Source organism: Erinaceus europaeus, chromosome 16 (genome assembly GCF_950295315.1).
Source record: "Erinaceus europaeus chromosome 16, mEriEur2.1, whole genome shotgun sequence".
NCBI classification, from domain to species: domain Eukaryota; kingdom Metazoa; phylum Chordata; class Mammalia; order Eulipotyphla; family Erinaceidae; genus Erinaceus; species Erinaceus europaeus.
Genome location: NC_080177.1, coordinates 3,570,822 through 3,587,182, shown reverse-complemented (window position 1 = coordinate 3,587,182; position 16,361 = coordinate 3,570,822).

The following is a 16,361-nucleotide window of genomic DNA, read 5'->3' as shown; positions in this document are numbered from 1 at the left end:
GTCCTTGTCCAACAACAACAACAACAGCAACAACAACAATGGGAAAAAGATGGCCTCTAGGAGCAGTGGATTCCTAGTGCAGAGGCACTGAGCTCCAGAGATAAACCTGGAGGCAAAAAAAAAAAAGGAAAAGATTCTCAAAGTCTGGAAGGTGGTGCAGCAGATAAGGTGTTGTACTCTCAAGCTTGGGGTCCTGGGTTCAGACTCTGACAGCACATGAGGCAGAGTGTTGCTCTGACGTTCTCTCTCTCCGCACGCCCAATGCCTCAGCTATTCCCCGCCTCCCGCCTCTTACCCACAGCCAGCTGGTCACCACACCCAACTGTCCACCACAGCTTCTGGGCCCGGCCAGCCTGTGTCCCTCACTCTGAAACCACACACCACAGGGAAGCAGGTATCTCTGTCTCTCTCTTTTCTTATCTCTTTAAAAAGAGTTTATTTATTAATGAGAAAGACTGGAGGAGAAAAAGAAAGAACCAGACATGGTCTGGTACATATGCTGGGGTTGAACTCAGAACCTCGCACTTGAGAGTCTAATGCTATGTATCCACTGTGCCGCCTCCTGGGCCACTCTCTTACATTACCTTTATTTATTTATTGGACAGAGACAGCCAGAAATCAAAAGGGAAGGGGGAGACAGAGAGGGAGAGAGACAGAGACACACCTGCAGCCCTGCTTCACCACTCACAAAGCTTTCCTCCTGCAGGTGGGGACTGGGGGTTTGAACCCGGGTCCTCGAGTATTGCAACATGTGCGCTCAACCAGGTGCGCCACCGCCAGGTTCCATCCCTCTCCCCCCCCCCATTCCTCTCAGTCTGTATCCAAAGTAAATAAAGTATTTAAATAATTCATTCATCAGGAGTTGGGCGGTAGCGCAGCGGGTTAAACACACATGGCACAAAGCACAAGGACCGGCGTAAGGATCCCGGTTCGAGCCCCCGGCTCCCCACCTTTAGGGGAGTCGCTTCACAGACGGTGAAGCAGGTCTGCAGGTGTCTGTCTTTCTCTCCCCCTCTGTCTTCCCCTCCTCTCTCTATTTCTCTCTGTCCTATCCAACAATGAAATCAATAACAGCAACAATAACAGCTACAACAATAAAACAACAAGGGCAACAAAAGGGAATAAATAAATATTTTTTAAAAATTATTCATTTATTGCTGAGAAATACTGTGTGAAAAAACTAGGAGTCCCGGGCTCCTTCACTGTGCCTTCTCCCCCGATCATGCCTGAAACTCTTTCTCTAGCAGCACCTCCAGTCTCCACGTGCCCCCCAGAGATGTGGCTGAGGAGCTCTCCTGACTCCGACCAGAGTCCAAGGTTCACACACTAACGAATCTGCTTACAGAGAGTTCTGGTCTACCCAGCACAGACACTAGGCACACAAGTTCCTGAACGGTGATTTGGGGCACCTTATGGTCTTGGGGGTGGTCACGACCCCCCACTACCATCTTGACCAGCAGGCCATAGTTGGGGGCCCACTTGGAGCCAGCCACGTCCTTTGCCAAGGACCCAGCTTCCCAGCCTCTGTGATCTAGGAGGTCATGATGGGTGAAATGGACTTTGCTGCTTTTGCTGCTTACAATGTGTGACAACAGTTACAATATTCTAGGACCCTCGATGCACTGGGTCACCTTTTTTTTCCTTTCTTTCTTTCTTTCTTTCCTTTTTGTTGCCCTTGTTTTATTGTTGTAGTTATTATTGTTGTTGTTGTTGTTGTTGTTGTTGGATAGGACAGACAGAAATGGAGAGAGGAAGGGGAGACAGGGAGGGGAAGAGAAATATAGACACTGCAGACCTGCTTCAACGCTTATGAAGCGACTCCCCTGCTGGTGGGGAGCGGGGGGGCTTGAACCAGGATCCTTATGCCGGTCCTTGCACTTAGCGCCACCTGCACTTAACCCGCTGCACTGCCGCCCGACTCCCTAGATCACCTTTTAAAAGAAACTAACTTGGAGGATGTAAAGCATTAATTCCCCAATAAAGAAATAAATTATAAAAAAAAAGAAACTAACTTGGAGGGGTGGGCGGTGGCACATCTGGTACAGCACACACTGCACAGTGCATGTGGTCCTGGGTTCAAATCCCTGGCACCTACATGGCAGGGCAAAGCCTTAGGAGCTGTGAAACAAAGCTGCAGGCATCTCTCTCTCCCCTTCTATCTTCTCCTTCTCTCTCAGTTTCTATCTTTATCCAAAAATCGGTAAGCTATATGATTTCAACATCAAAGAAATGACCTCAAATAACATAACCTGATTTGGGCTAGAGAGATGGCATAAAGGTTCTGCCCACAACTTAGACCAGAAGCTCTGAGCTGCCAGGCCCCATATCCAACTCCAGATATAAAAAGATCAATAAACTGATCTGATATAAACACACACACACACACACACACACACACACACACACACACACACACACACACACACACACATTCCCAGGCTCCACGCCCTGGGGCAGTGCCCAGGAATCTGCATTGCCAGAAGGTCCCCAGTGTGTGTGTGAGGGCATGCTGTCACTTCTGCACCCCAGAGCTGAGCAGCCCTGGTTCTGGGGAAGCTCCCCATTCAGGAGGCCTGGGACAAGGCCCCAGTGCTGGCATCCGGGAAGGAGGGGGGCTGAGAGCCCGCAGTAAAGTGGGACCATCTGCTGCTCCAGGCCGAGGTCACCCTCGGGGTCACACTCCCACCCCGCCCTCCCCTGGGCCCGCGCCCTCTGACTCTCCGGCCTCCACAGAGAAAGGCTAGAGGGCCTGCTGCCGAGGGGGGTGCATGGGGGGCCTGGGGCCGCGGGTCCCCCGATGGCGGGTTCCCACCACCCCCGGCCGCTTTGAAGTGGCCGCAGCTGCACCCCCGGCTGCGTTAATCCCCGGCATCCACCCCCATCCAGTGGCCACAGTGTCCCCCCCTGAATGGCGGAGGCTAATCACCTCGCTCGCACTGCCGCGGGTGAATGAGAGAGGCTGGCATTGTGCAAATGGAGAAAATAAGACGGTCATTGTGCTCCCCGCCAAACGAGGGTTTGATGTCCCGGGCACCATTTCCCGCCGCCCCTCCTCCTGGGCTGCCGGACTCCCCAGCCGGGCCTGGGGCAGCCCCCCAACTCCAGAGGGCTGAGCTGCAGCCCAGGGAAATTGAGGGAGTGCTGTCCACCTCCTGTGTGAGGGGGGACACACCCCGCCAGCTGCCTCCACCCCGACTCTTAGGGGTCCCTGCTGCGGGTACCCCTTCTGTCCTGGATCTGAGGAGGAGTCTGCACTGACAGTCTAATTCAATTGTGGGGAGCACAATGCTGGGGGGGGATGGCTCAGGGCCCAGCTGGGGCCACCAAGCCCGAGGACTGTGTTCAGAGAGGCAGGGAGAGAGAGGAGAGGGACAGCCAGCCGTGCAGCCAGGGCCCCATGAGGAAGTGGGGCGCCCAGGCAGGGAGGGGAATGGAGTCTGCAAAACACAAACTCACTGCTTCCTTCAGTGCCGGGGCTCAAATCCGGGTGGCACCACAGCAAAGCAGCTGGCTCTGCGCGTGAGCTATTCACCGGCCTTGCACCATTTTCTTCAAGGATAGAGTGGCTCAGCTTAAGAGTCAAAGACCTTTGTGTCTGAGGCTCTGAGGCCCCAGGTTCAAAACCCAGCGCCACCATCAGCTGGAACTGAGCAGAGCTCTGCGAACAGCAACAAGCTGATTTGTGAGCAACTCTGTTTTGTCAGCCCCTAGCCCCACAGACTTCCTCACCCAAGTACCCAACGCAGGGGGGCCCTCCTCACACAGTTCTTGCTAAGTAGAAGACCGTCACACAGACAGACAGACAGACAGACAGACAGAGTCCTCCTCACCCAAGTACCCAACGCAGGGGGGCCCTCCTCACACAGTTCTTGCTAAGTAGAAGACCGTCACACAGACAGACAGACAGACAGACAGAGTCCTCCTCACCCAAGTACCCAACGCAGCGGGTCCTCCTCACACAGTTCCTGCTAAGTAGAAGACCGTCACACAGACAGACAGACAAGAGTCCCAGGATTTGAGCAGGCTTGTCTTGTGACACAGAGGTCCAGTCTTTTGCTCAGATCAGTCGGCAGAGTTTACAGACAGTGCCATGGAGCTCTGGTGACATCTGATGCCTCTGGCATCTGATGGTGTCACACAGAGGTGTGTGTGCCAGTGGAGAAGCCACCCCCGGCCTCATAAGAGGACCCTTTCAGAGGCTGCCGACACTTCCGGGGCCCGTGTCCCCACAAAACTGCAGGCCCTCTGTTGGTCCTTCACAGGCAAACTCTCACACAGGATCACCCAGCAAACCATCCACCCATTTGCTTGAGGATATTTATTACCTTTTGTTGCCCTTGTTGTTTTATTGTTGTTGTTATTGATGTCGTTGTTGTTGGATAGGACAGAGAGAACTCGAGAGAGGAGGGGAAGACAGAGAGGGGTTGAGAAAGAGAGACACCTGCAGACCTACTTCACCACCTGTGAAGTGACTCCCCTGCAGGTGGGGAGCCAGGGCTCGAAACGGGAGCCTTACGCCGGTCCTTGTGCTTTGCGCCACCTGCACTTAACCTGCTGCGCTACCGCCTGACTCCCAAGGATAATTTTTTAAAAAGATTTATTTATTTGGGGGCAGGGTGGTGGCACACCTGATTGAACACACACACTACAATGCATAAGGACCCAGTTCAAACCTCTGGTCACACCACTGACAGGAGGAAAGCTTCACAGTGGCAAGCAGTCTTCCAGGTGTCTCCCTCTCTTCTCTCTCTCTCCCTTCCTTCTTGAGTTCTGTCTCTATCCAATAAATTTAAAAAAAATTATTTTTGCTTCCAGGGTAATCACTGGGGCTCGGTGCCTGCACTATGAACCCACTGCTCCTGGCGGCCATTTTTTTCTTTTCTGTTGCCCTTGGTGTAGTTATTGTTGTTGTTGTTATTGATGTCATTGTTGTTGGACAGGACAGAGAGAACTCGAGAGAGGAGGGGAAGACAGAGTGGGGGAGAGAAAGACAGACACCTGCAGACCTGCTTCACTGCCGGTGAAGCGACTCCCCTGCAGGTGGGGAGCCGGGGGCTCGAACCAGGATCCTTACACCGGTCCTTGTGCTTTGTGCCATGTGCACTTAACCCATTGTGCTACCACCTGACCCCCAAAATAAAATATTTTTTTAAAAAGATTTATTTATTTGTTAATAAGGGAGAGAAAAGGGACACTGGCCTCTCTCCCACCCTCTTCTCTCATTCTCTCTCACTCAGAATAAACAGATATTTATTTTATTTTTTAAAAATTTTTTATTTATTTATTATGGGATAGAGACAGAGAAATTGAGAGGAGAGAGGGACACAGAGAGGGAAAGAATCAACGACGGGGGGAAAAAAAGAGAGAGACACCCGCAGCCCTGCTTCACCATTCACGAAGCTTCCCCCATACAGGTGGGGACCAGGATCTTGAACCTGGTTCCTGACACACTAAGATATGTGTTCTTTTTTTTCATTTTTAAAAAATATTTATTTATTCCCTTTTGTTGTCCTTGCTGTTTTATTGTTGTAGTTATTATTGTTGTTGTTGATGTCATCGTTGTTGGATAGGACAGAGAGAAATGGAGAGAGGAGGGGAAGACAGAGAGGGGAGAGAAAGAGAGACACCTGCAGACCTGCTTCACTGCCTGTGAAGTGACCCCCCTGCAGGTGGGGAGCCAGGAGCTCAAACCAGGATCCTTACTCTGGTCCTTGCGCTTTGCTCCACGTGCGCTCAACCCGCTGCGCTACTGCCCGACTCTCTACTGTGTGTTCTCAACCAGGCGCACCACCGCCTGGCCCAATAAACAGATCTTTAAAAAACCAGCAGTGCTGTGTGGGTGGACTATTCTGATAGGCAGACATCACACGTTACCCTCCTTCCTACCTGGACTGGTTGTTTTCTATGATCTCAAACCTAGATTTGGGGCCTGGCTCTCACGTCCTCCTCCAGCAGCAGAGAAGAATCATGAAGACCCCAGCTCGGGGACAGCTCTTCACATGCCGGCATGTGGGGACCTCCAGAGCCCCCTTGCCCAGAGCTGACATAACCCCAGATATAGTCACAAACTCCAACAGATCTGGCCTACTGGCAGAAACCCCTGGCCCACAGCCTGGGGTCTCCAGGCTCCTGGAGGAAACTGTCCCTTCCCCTCCAGCCAGGACCAGGATGCCCAGACAGTCCTGACCCCGGGGAAGGTGCACTCAGACTCAGCTGACACGTGAGCCCGCACACGCTTGTACATACGTGAGGTCCCCACAGCAACCAGCCCTGCTGGGCTCTGAACGGAGTGACTGCAGGATTAATTGAATGCAGACTGATTCAGCTCAGGGTTGTTGAGTGAGTGGGTGGGGGGCACGAAATGCCCCCTTCCCTGTTCCCTCCAGTCTCTTTCCACCACGCCTAGGGGAGCACAGCCTTAAGCTTCTCAGGGACCTGTCTGGGAACTCCAAAGCTGGGAGTCCCCAAAGTCCCAGAAACCAGAGGGAGGAGGGCCACCAAGGGAGGGTCAGAGGGTCAAGTGGCAGGCCAGCAAAAGTTGGGGAAGAAAAGAAAAGAATATGCAGCCCAGAGGGAGGGTTAGAGAGAGGAGGAAGACAGAAGCCAGAGCAAATCTGGAGAGAGGCTGGCAGGGGAGGGTGCGGGTGGTCTGCACGAGGCGGCGGCCAGGCGAGAGCTGAGCTGGGGGGCACAGGCCCGAGACACCAGGCTCCTTCCTGGTCTGAGGAGCTCTTTCTCCTATCACGTGAAATCAATAAAATCAATCATTAAAAAAAAGAACTGGTAGCTGTCCCAGAAGCTTAGCAGTGCAAAGGGTCTCCAGAGCCTCCTTTTTTGTTTGTTTGAGATTGGTTGTTCGGCTGGCACAAGCTGTGCCAGGAATCAATGCCGGTCCCTCACGCTCTCATGTCTGGTGCTCTAGCCACTGCCAGCTCCCAGCTCAGGAGTTTTCCCTGGTGGATCCTCCTCGCCACCTGCCGGGAACACACACGATGAGTGAAGGTCTGTGTTTGAAAAGCAGGGTCTGAGGGAGTCGGGCGGCAGCACAGCGGGTTAAGCGCACTTGGCGCGAAGCACAAGAACCAGCATAAGGATCCCAGTTTGAGCCCCCAGTTCCCCACCTGCAGAGGAGTCACTTCACAGGCGGTGAAGCAGGTCTGCAGGTGTCTGCCTTTCTCTCCCCTTCTGTCTCCCCCTCTTCTCTCCATTTCTCTCTGTCCTATCTAACAACGGCAACATCAATAACAACAACAATAATTACAACAACAATAAAAAACAAGGGCAACAAAAAGGAAAATAAATAAATTTAAAAAAAAAGAAAAGAAAAAGCAAGGCCTGGTGGTACACCCAGTTGAGAGCACACAATACAACATGCAAGGGCCTGGGTTCAAGCCCCAGGTCCCCACCTACAGGGGGGAAGCTTCACGAGCAGTGAAGCAAGGATGTAGGTGTCTCTCTCTCTTTACCTCCTATTCCCCCTCTATTTCTCCCTCTTATCAAATAAAATAGAAAGAGATAAAGAAAGAAAGAAAGAAAGAGGGAAAGAAAGAAGGAAAGAAAGAGGGGAAGAAAGAAAGAAAGAAAGAAAGAAAGAAAGAAAGAGAGGGAGGGAGGAAGGAAGGAATGGCTGCCAGGAGTGGAGGATTTGTAGTGCTGGCACCGAGTCCCAGTGATAACCCTGGTGACAATAAAACTGTAAGAAAGAGAGGAAGGAAGGAAGGAAGGAAGGAAGGAAGGAAGGAAGGGGAAAGGGGGGGAGAAGGAAAGAAAAGAAAAAGCAGAGTTTGGGGTCAGTGGGGGCCAGGCAGGGTGGGGACTAAGTGTGATGGCGCAGGTCAAGTTCAAGTGCTCCCCATGACCTCAGCCCACAATGGGGGTGGGACACGTTCCATTCACACCAGCTCCAGCCGGGGTCTCCTCGGCCTCCCCCCAGCTGCCGTGCTACTGAAGCCTGAATGAAGGGGTGCACCCTGGAAATGGGGAGCAGGATCCTGTGTTCCACACTGCTTGCCCCCCACTTCCCTTCTCCCCTTTGAAAGGCAGGCGGTCCATGCCCCCTCTCAGGGCCCATAAGGCAAACCAGGGTGGGGGGCTTGAATCCAGTGCTAGTGCTCTGGCTGCCGGGGATGGGGTGGGGTAGAGAGGGTTTGGGAGGGGGTCCTAGCTAGTTCTTGATTTCTCCCCAAATACAGAGTCTTGGCAAGCACACAGGAACACAGAACCTCAGGCCAGGCCCAGAGCTGCCAGCCCCCCAAACCAAGAGTCTTTGGGTCTGGAGTGAGGCAGGAGCTGGGAGCCACTGCAGAAGTGGAGGGGGGCTGAGTGTGGAGACCGGCCTGGGTCTCACTCAGGAGCTCCAGTCCCCCGCCCCCATCCCAGAGCCCCCAGCCCTGTCTGCCCTGTTCCCCTGTCCTGAGCCCAGGACCTGGGGATGACCATGGTCAGGGCTCAGGGTGTCTCAGCGGCCACAGCTGGCGGGGACGAGGGGTGGTGGTGGTGGTGGTGGTGGTGACCAGGCTGGGGCCAGCGGTGGCGGGGGGTATGGGAGTGGTGGATGACGGCAGCCCCACCCATGTGGCTCTCTCCTGTCACCCCCCTCCCCTCCCCTGGCACCCTGGGGAGAAGCCTGCTTTCCACTTCTCTCTTGGGATTTGTTCTGAATTTTCAAACAAAGAGTAATTATGACAGATGTGGAGCAATCAGAGCTGTTATGGGGGGAGAGGAGATGAGGGGACCTGCTCTCCTGGAGAGAAGCAGCTGTGCCCACCCTCCGCATTCAGCCCCCTCCCCACTGCCCTTCCTGCCTCGCCTGTGCCTGTCTATGTCCTGCCGAGGGGTGGGGTGAGGGCTCCACTAGGAGGCCCCTCCCCCCGGCATCTGACCGAGTGGGGTTCCCAGAATCTGATTAGATGGAGGTGTTGTGAGGGCATCCCTAGCATCTGATGGGGTGGGGGAATCCTAGAATCTGATGGGACATTGGGTGGGGTACCCCAGAATCTGATGGGGTGAGGGCACTGGGTGAGGGTCTCCAGCATTTGATGGGGTGCTAGGTGGGGGTCCCCAGAATCTGATGGGGTGGGGAAGCCTAGAATCTGATGGGACATTGGGTGGGGTACCCCAGAATCTGATGGGGTGAGGGCACTGGGTGAGGGTCTCCAGCATTTGATGGGGTGCTAGGTGGGGGTCCCCAGAATCTGATGGGGTGGGGAAGCCTAGAATCTGATGGGATATTGGGTGAGGTACCCCAGAATCTGATGGGGTGAGGGCATTGGGTGAGAGTCTCCAGCATTTGATGGCGTGCTAGGTGGGGGTCCCCAGAATCTGATGGAGTGGGAACACTGAGTGGGGTCCCCCAACATCTCATGTGTGAGGGCACAGGGAGGGGGTCCCCAGCAGTGTATAGGGTGAGGAGACTGGGAACTCAGAGGGCACCAGGGTGTGAACCCCAGCAGTGGATGCTTGGTAGCTGGCTTTCTTACTCTCTCTCTCTCTCTCTCTTTCAGGCAGGGACATCCAGCCCGTTATCTTCTTTTTATTATTTTATTTATTTATTTATTGGATAGAGACAGTCAGAAATTGAGAGGGAAAAGGGAGATAAAGAGGAAGAGAGAGAGATACCAGCAACACTGCTTCACCACTCGTGAACGATCCCCCTGCAGCTGGGAAGAGGGCTTGGGGCTGGAGCCCAGGTCTTTGCACATTATAACGTGTGCTCAACCAGGTGAGCCACCGCTGGCCTCCCTGTTATCTTCTCAGGGGACTCAACCCCCACCCCAAGTCCTTGCACAGGCCCTGCGCTGCTTGCTGTGTGCCCAGGGGTGAGTGGAGATGCCACCTCGGCTCATGCCAGGGCGACTGCCATGCCCACCCATCAGCTCTGCCCCACAGCCAGCCCCTCTAGGCTGGGGCTCAGGCCGATTACTACTCAAGTCCAGAACGACCCTCCTGAGTAGAGAGGGAGTCACTGGGAGTGCAGGAATCACCACGCTAAGCCCAGGTCTGTGTTCTGACACTGCATGGGAGACGCCAAGGAACCAAGGCACCGGGAGAAACTCTGGTGCTGTGGCCTCCCTCTCCCTCTCCCTCTTTCTCTCACTCTCTATGAATGAAAGGTGGCCTGGAGCTGTGAAATCGTGCATGCATGAGGCCCTAGCTCTGCAAGATAGAAAGGAAGGAAGGAAGAAAGAGAGGGAGGGAAGAGAGGAGGGAGGGAGGGAGGGAGGAAGGAAGGAATGAAGGAAGGAAGAATAAACACACCTTGCCAGAACTACAACCACAGAACACAGGAAACTGTAAAGCTCATGGCTGAGTGGTAGCACAACAGGTAAAGTTAGAGGACTTTTGAACATGAGGCCCTAGGTTCGAAGCCCGCCACTACAGATGCCCAAGTGATGCTCTGTTCTCTCTCTCATTAAGCAACTACATTAAGAAAAAAGAAGAGGCCGGGTGGTGGCGCATCTGATTGAGCGCACATGTTACAGTGTGCAAGGATCTGGGTTCAAGCCCCCGGCCCCCACCTGCAGGGGGAAAGTTTCACAAGTGGTGAAGCAGGGCTGCAGGTGACTCTCTCCCTCTCTATCACCTCCTCCCCTCTTGATTTCTGGCTGTCTCTATCCAAATAAATAAATAAAGATAATTTTAAAAAATTAAAAAAGAAAAAAGTGGTTTGGGAGGTGGCGCAGTGGATAAAGCACTGGACTCTCAAGCATGTGGTCCCAAGATCAGTCCCCGGCAGTATGTGTACCACAGTGATGTCTGGTTCTCTCTCTCTCTCTCTCCACCTATCATTCTTCGTGAATAAATAAAATCTTTAAAAAAATAAAATAAAAACAAAAAAGAAAGAAAGGAGGTGGGGGAAATAGCGTAATGATTCTGCAAAAAGACACTCATGCCTGAGGCTCTGAAGTCCCAGGTTCAATCCCTAGCACCAACAGAAACCAGAGTTGAGCAGTGCTCTGGTAAAGAAAGAGAGAGAGAGAGAGAGAGAGAGAAATGAGAGAAACAGCCTTGTGTCAGTCTGCTCTGGAAGTAGAGGGCACCCCCTCTACCCCCACTAGACTGCAGTGAGGTCCGGGGAAGATGAGAATCATGAGGTTTCCAAGGGTTTCCCTCTCTCCCTCCCTCTCTCTCTCTCTCTCTCTCTCTCATCGCCTTATGCTGACCCTGCTTTCTCAGGTGTCAAAAGAGAAGGTGGAAACTCACGCCCACCCTCACGGGGCAGGGGGACACCCCAGGATCCTAAGGCTCTTTCTTCAGCAGCAGTTCCTGGCCTGGCTGTCTCCCCTGGTGGTGGTCCTCCTCCTCCTCCTCTTCCTCCTCCCCTCCCCCCTCCCCCCTCCCCCTCCCCCCTCCTCCTCCTCTGTTGAGGAGGCCTGATCTCCCTGCCCCCCACCCCCCACATTCCAATGGCCTTGGGGGGCAGTGGCCAGACCAGACAGTCCAGTTCCTGAGCCCTATCACCACCCACAATCAGCTCTGCAACCCAACACCACATTCCAGAGACCGGACTGTCCCCAGCCCGCCTGCCCATGGGGTCAGCGTCCCCAGTAGGACACAGCTCTCGAATTCCTCTCTGAGGCTCTGCAACCCACCCCCAACCTTCTCAGAGACCTTGTTGAACCTCATCCTCTCACACCCACCCACCCCCCCACCCCCCCCACCCCCCGCCGCTTCTGGCCTCTTTGCTCTGCCCCAAGGTCTGAACACACACACACACACACACACACACACACACACACACACACACCTGCCTTGCCTCTGGGTTCTCCCTCCCAGCATAGGCGGAAGGGGAGGGGACAGGGATGGCCACTTTTGAAGAGAAGCAGAAACAAGAAGAACAGAGAGAGAGAGCAAGCAGCCGGGGAGATAGCCCAATGGCACAGCACAGGACTTGCAGACACAGGTTCTCAGTTTGAGCCCTGGCACTGTATACACCGGGGTGAAGCTTGGTTCTCTCTCACTGACTAATTAATTAATTAATCTGGAGGCCAGGGGACAGCTCATTGGGGAGAGCAAGCACCTCACCACGCACGGTCCTGGGTTGGATCCCCGGCCTCATGTAGAGCAGCAGGGACAGGACAGCAGCAGGGGAGCTCCAAGGACAGGGGAGGGACACTGTGGCGTCTCTCTCCTCTCTCTCCTCTTAATGTTTTCTTTTCTTTTTTTTAACTTTACTTAATATAACAGGACCGAGGGAAACTGAGGGAAACGGGTGGAGAGGAAAGAGAGGCAGAGAGACGCCTGCAGCCCCGCTTGTCTACTGGTACAGTGCCGTCGCCCTGCAGGTAGGGACCAAGGGCTCGAACCCGGGTCCTTGTACATGGTAACACATGCACTTACCCAGGTGTGCCACCACCCAGTCCCTCTCTCTCTCCTCTCTATCTGCCCCTCACTCTAAAGCAAAGAATGGGAAAACGCACCAGGCAGGAGAGATAAGGACTCAGAGCTCATGAAGACGCTGAGCCCTGCCATTCTCCCTCTGCTGCCCCCACCTTATCTGCCCAGGGGCCCCAGGAAGCCCCAGGGCAGCTCCTGTCCCTTGACATCTAACCCCTGACCCCTGATCCTTTCCGTCACTGGAGGGTGGTCACAAAGGGCCAGTGTTTCTCGGAACAAGGGGACCAAGATGGGGTGGCAGCTCAGAAACATAGATAGCAGTCCTCCGTCCCATGACCTGGGGTGACCTGGGGGGTGCCCCCCCACCCCTGCTTCACCTGAACACCCACCTCTCACCACCTGCTTGCCTTCAGCAGCTCTGTCCACTCAAGCCCTTCAGCCGCCCTCCTGGCCAGCGGGTACCACAAGCAGACCCGCTGCCTAGCAGAGCACTAGACTTGCACACCTGAGGCTCTGAGGTCCCAGGTTCGAGCTCCAGCACCACCTTCTGCCAGAGCTGAACGGGGCTCTAGCCTCTCCCTCTCTCTTCCCTTTCCGCCTCCCCCTCTTTCTCCTTCCCTGCCCCCCCCCCAACACCAGGGTTATTGCTGGGGTTTGGTGCCTGCATGATGAATTCATCACTCTTAGTGACCATTTTTCAAAAATATTTATTATTGGATAGAGACAGAGAGAGATTGGGAGGGGAGGAGGATGAGAGGGAGACAGAGAGACACCTGTAGCCCTGCTTCACCACTTATGACGAAGCTTTTGCTCTGCAGGTATGAACCAGGGACTTGAACCCCGGTCTCTGTGCACTGTAATGTGTGTGCTTAACCGGGTGTGCCACCGCCTGGCTTCCCCCGGGTGACCATTTTATCTTCTCTCCACTCCTCCCCTTTTTTTAAAAAAGATTTTATTTATTTACAAGAAAGATAGGAGGAGAGAGAAAGAACCAGACATCACTCTGGCACATGTGCTGCTGAAGATCAAACTCAGGACCTCATACTTGAGAGTCCAAAGCTTTACCACTGCGCCACCTCCCGGACCACTCCCCCCTTAAAATTATTTATTTATTTTCCCTTCTGTTGCCTTTTTTGTTTTTTATTGTTGTTGTAGTTATTATTGTTATTGATGTCATTGTTGTGGGATAGGACAGAGAGAAATGGAGAGAGGAGGGAAGACAGAGAGGGGGAGAGAAAGACAGATACCTGCAGACCTGCTTCACCGCCTGTGAAGTGACTCCCCTGCAGGTGGGGAGCCAGGGGCTCAAACCGGGATCCTTAAGTCGGTCCTTGAGCTTAACCCGCTGCACTACCTACTGCCCAACTCCCTTTCTCCACCCCTTTTATTTTATAAGACAGAGGCAAATAGAAAGAGGAAGGATAGAGCAACAAAAGGGAATAAATAAATAAATAATAAAAAAGAAAGGGGGAAGAGAGAAAGAAAAAGAAAGAGACCTGCAGCCCTGCTTCTCTACTCGTGAAGCTTCCCTCCATGCAGGAGGGACCACAGGCTTGAACCCAGGTCTTCACGCACGGTGTGCCGCTGCCCAGCCCCGCTCTCCTTCTATTGTATAAATATTTTAAGTAAAGGAGGGACCAGGTGGTGGCACTGGAGCCAGGTCGTGGCGCACCTCGCTGAGCGCACATGATACACATGCAAGGACCCAGGTTTGAGCCCCTGGTCCCCACACGCAGGAGAAAAGCTTCGCGAGTGGTGAAGCAGGGGTGCAGGGGTCTCTCTGTCTCTCTCCCTCTCTAGCTCCCCCTTCTGTCTTTATTTATGGCTGTCTCTATCCAATAAATAAAGATAATAAAAAATTAAAAAATCAAAATAAAAGACAACCGACTAGGTCAGTCAGTCAGCCTTTGCTTTCTCCTCAAACACTACATATTGTAAGAGCAGCACTACAGCTTCACTGTCTCGCATTCTCTCTCCTCTTTTCCACTTTACTCTTTAAAAATAAATAAATAAAAGTGATCCAGGAGGTAGCGCAGTGGATAAAGCACTGGACTCTCCAGCATGAGGTCCCGAGTTCAGTCCCTAGCAGCACATACACCAGAGTGTTGTCTGCTTCTCTCTCTCCCCCTATCTTTCTCACTAATAAATAATTTTTTTTTTTTAAGGAGTGAGAGCCAGGAAGCAAGCTTAGTGGTAGACCACAGGACTTGTGTGCCCCAGGCTCCAGAATTCCCAGATCCATGACCAGCACCAGCGTATACCAGCCGAGCAGTGTTCTGGCCTCTCTCGTAAAAATAAATAAGTAGTGGCCCGGGAGGTGGCACAGTGACAAAGCACTGGACTCTCAAGCATGAGGTCCTGAGTTCAATCCCCGGCAGCACATGTGCCAGAGTGATGTCTGGTTCTTTCTCTCTCCTCCTATCTTCCTCATTAATAAATAAATAAATAAATAAATAAATCTTTTTTTAAAAAAGATTTTATTTATTTTAATGAGAAAAATAGGAGGAGAGAGAGAACGAACCAGATATCACTCTGGTACATGTGCTGCCGGGGACTGAACTCAGGACCTCATGCTTGAGAGTCTAGTGCCTTAGCCACTGCACCACCTCCTGGACCACAAATAAGTAAATCTTTTTTTAATTATTATTTATTTTCCCTTTGGTTGCCCTTATTGTTTTTTATTGTTGCTGAAGTTATTACTGTCGTCGTTGTTGGATAGGACAGAGAGAAATGGAGAGAGGAGGGGAAGACAGAGAGGGGGAGAGAAAGACAGACACCTGCAGACCTGCTTCACCGCCTGTGAAGCGACTCCCCTGCAGGTGGGGAGCCGGGGGCTCGAACCGGGATCCTTACGCCGGTCCCTGCGCTTTGTGCCACGTGCACTTAACCCGCTGCGCTACCGCCCGACTCCCACAAATAAGTAAATCTTAAACCAAGCAAAAACAAAAAGCCAGCAGCTGGGGAATTACACAACTGGATGAGTACTGAACCTGCAGTCTTTCTTCCCTTCCCTTCCCTTCCCTTCCCTTCCCTTCCCTTCCCTTCCCTTCCCTTCTCTCTGTCCCCAGCCCCCTCTTTTTCTCTCTTGCCTTCAGGGACTCCAGAGAGAACAGGTCAGAAGTGAAAAAGTCCTTTCTGGGGGCGCGGAGGAGGGGCTGGGGGCAGAGGGGGCGGGGGTGTTCCATCCGCAGGCTGCCGGGCCCTCTCCTATTCACCGTTCCCAGCACCCGGCAGAGACAATGCCAGTGGGGCAGAGACGGCACAATGTGCTCAGGCCAGCTGGCAGCCCCGCCTGGCCGAGGTGTGGGAACCGGAGTCTCCACACGCCAGCCCTGGGGCAGGGGAGATCCCCCCTCACACTGAGGGCAGGAGACCCCAAGACTCAGGCAGGGAGGGGGAAGCAGCTCAGGCAGTGTGGCTTCAGATTCGCACCCCATCTGGCAGGGCATGTCCCCATCCTCCAGAGAGAGGCACGCCTATCCCCACCTACACCTCCCTGCCCCCCAGCTCCTGTTCCTGGGAGCCCCACTATCAATCCCCAGGGAGAGGAAGCCGGAATGGAGAGAGGGACAGTGAGATGCAGGCCCTGCAGGCTCTGCCATGCTCGGCGGGCCGGGGACGTGAGAAACACAAAAGCCAAAGAAGCCCCCCAGCCAGGAGCCTAAACTCTTGAGGAGACAGATGGAAAAACAACAACAACAAAAAAAAAAACACAAAGAGGGGACTTCACAATGTGCCCAGTCATCTGGGGCCCCTAGAGGGAGGGTGGCTGCCAGCTAAGCTGTCTCTGGGACAAGGACAGGCAGCGTCCCCGGGGTCCCACCCTCGCCTAGGAGGGATGAATGGGGTCCAGCCACTTGTTCTCTCCGTGGGCAGATCCGAGCTCAGAGAGGATGGATGACTTGTCCAGAGTCGCACAGGACGCTGTCCAGACCAGGGCCACCACGCCTCAGAGGTGTCACTGGGCTGTCACCCAGAAATGGGACAGTGTTTCTGGGTGGGGTTCAGGTCCTCTCCCTTTGGTG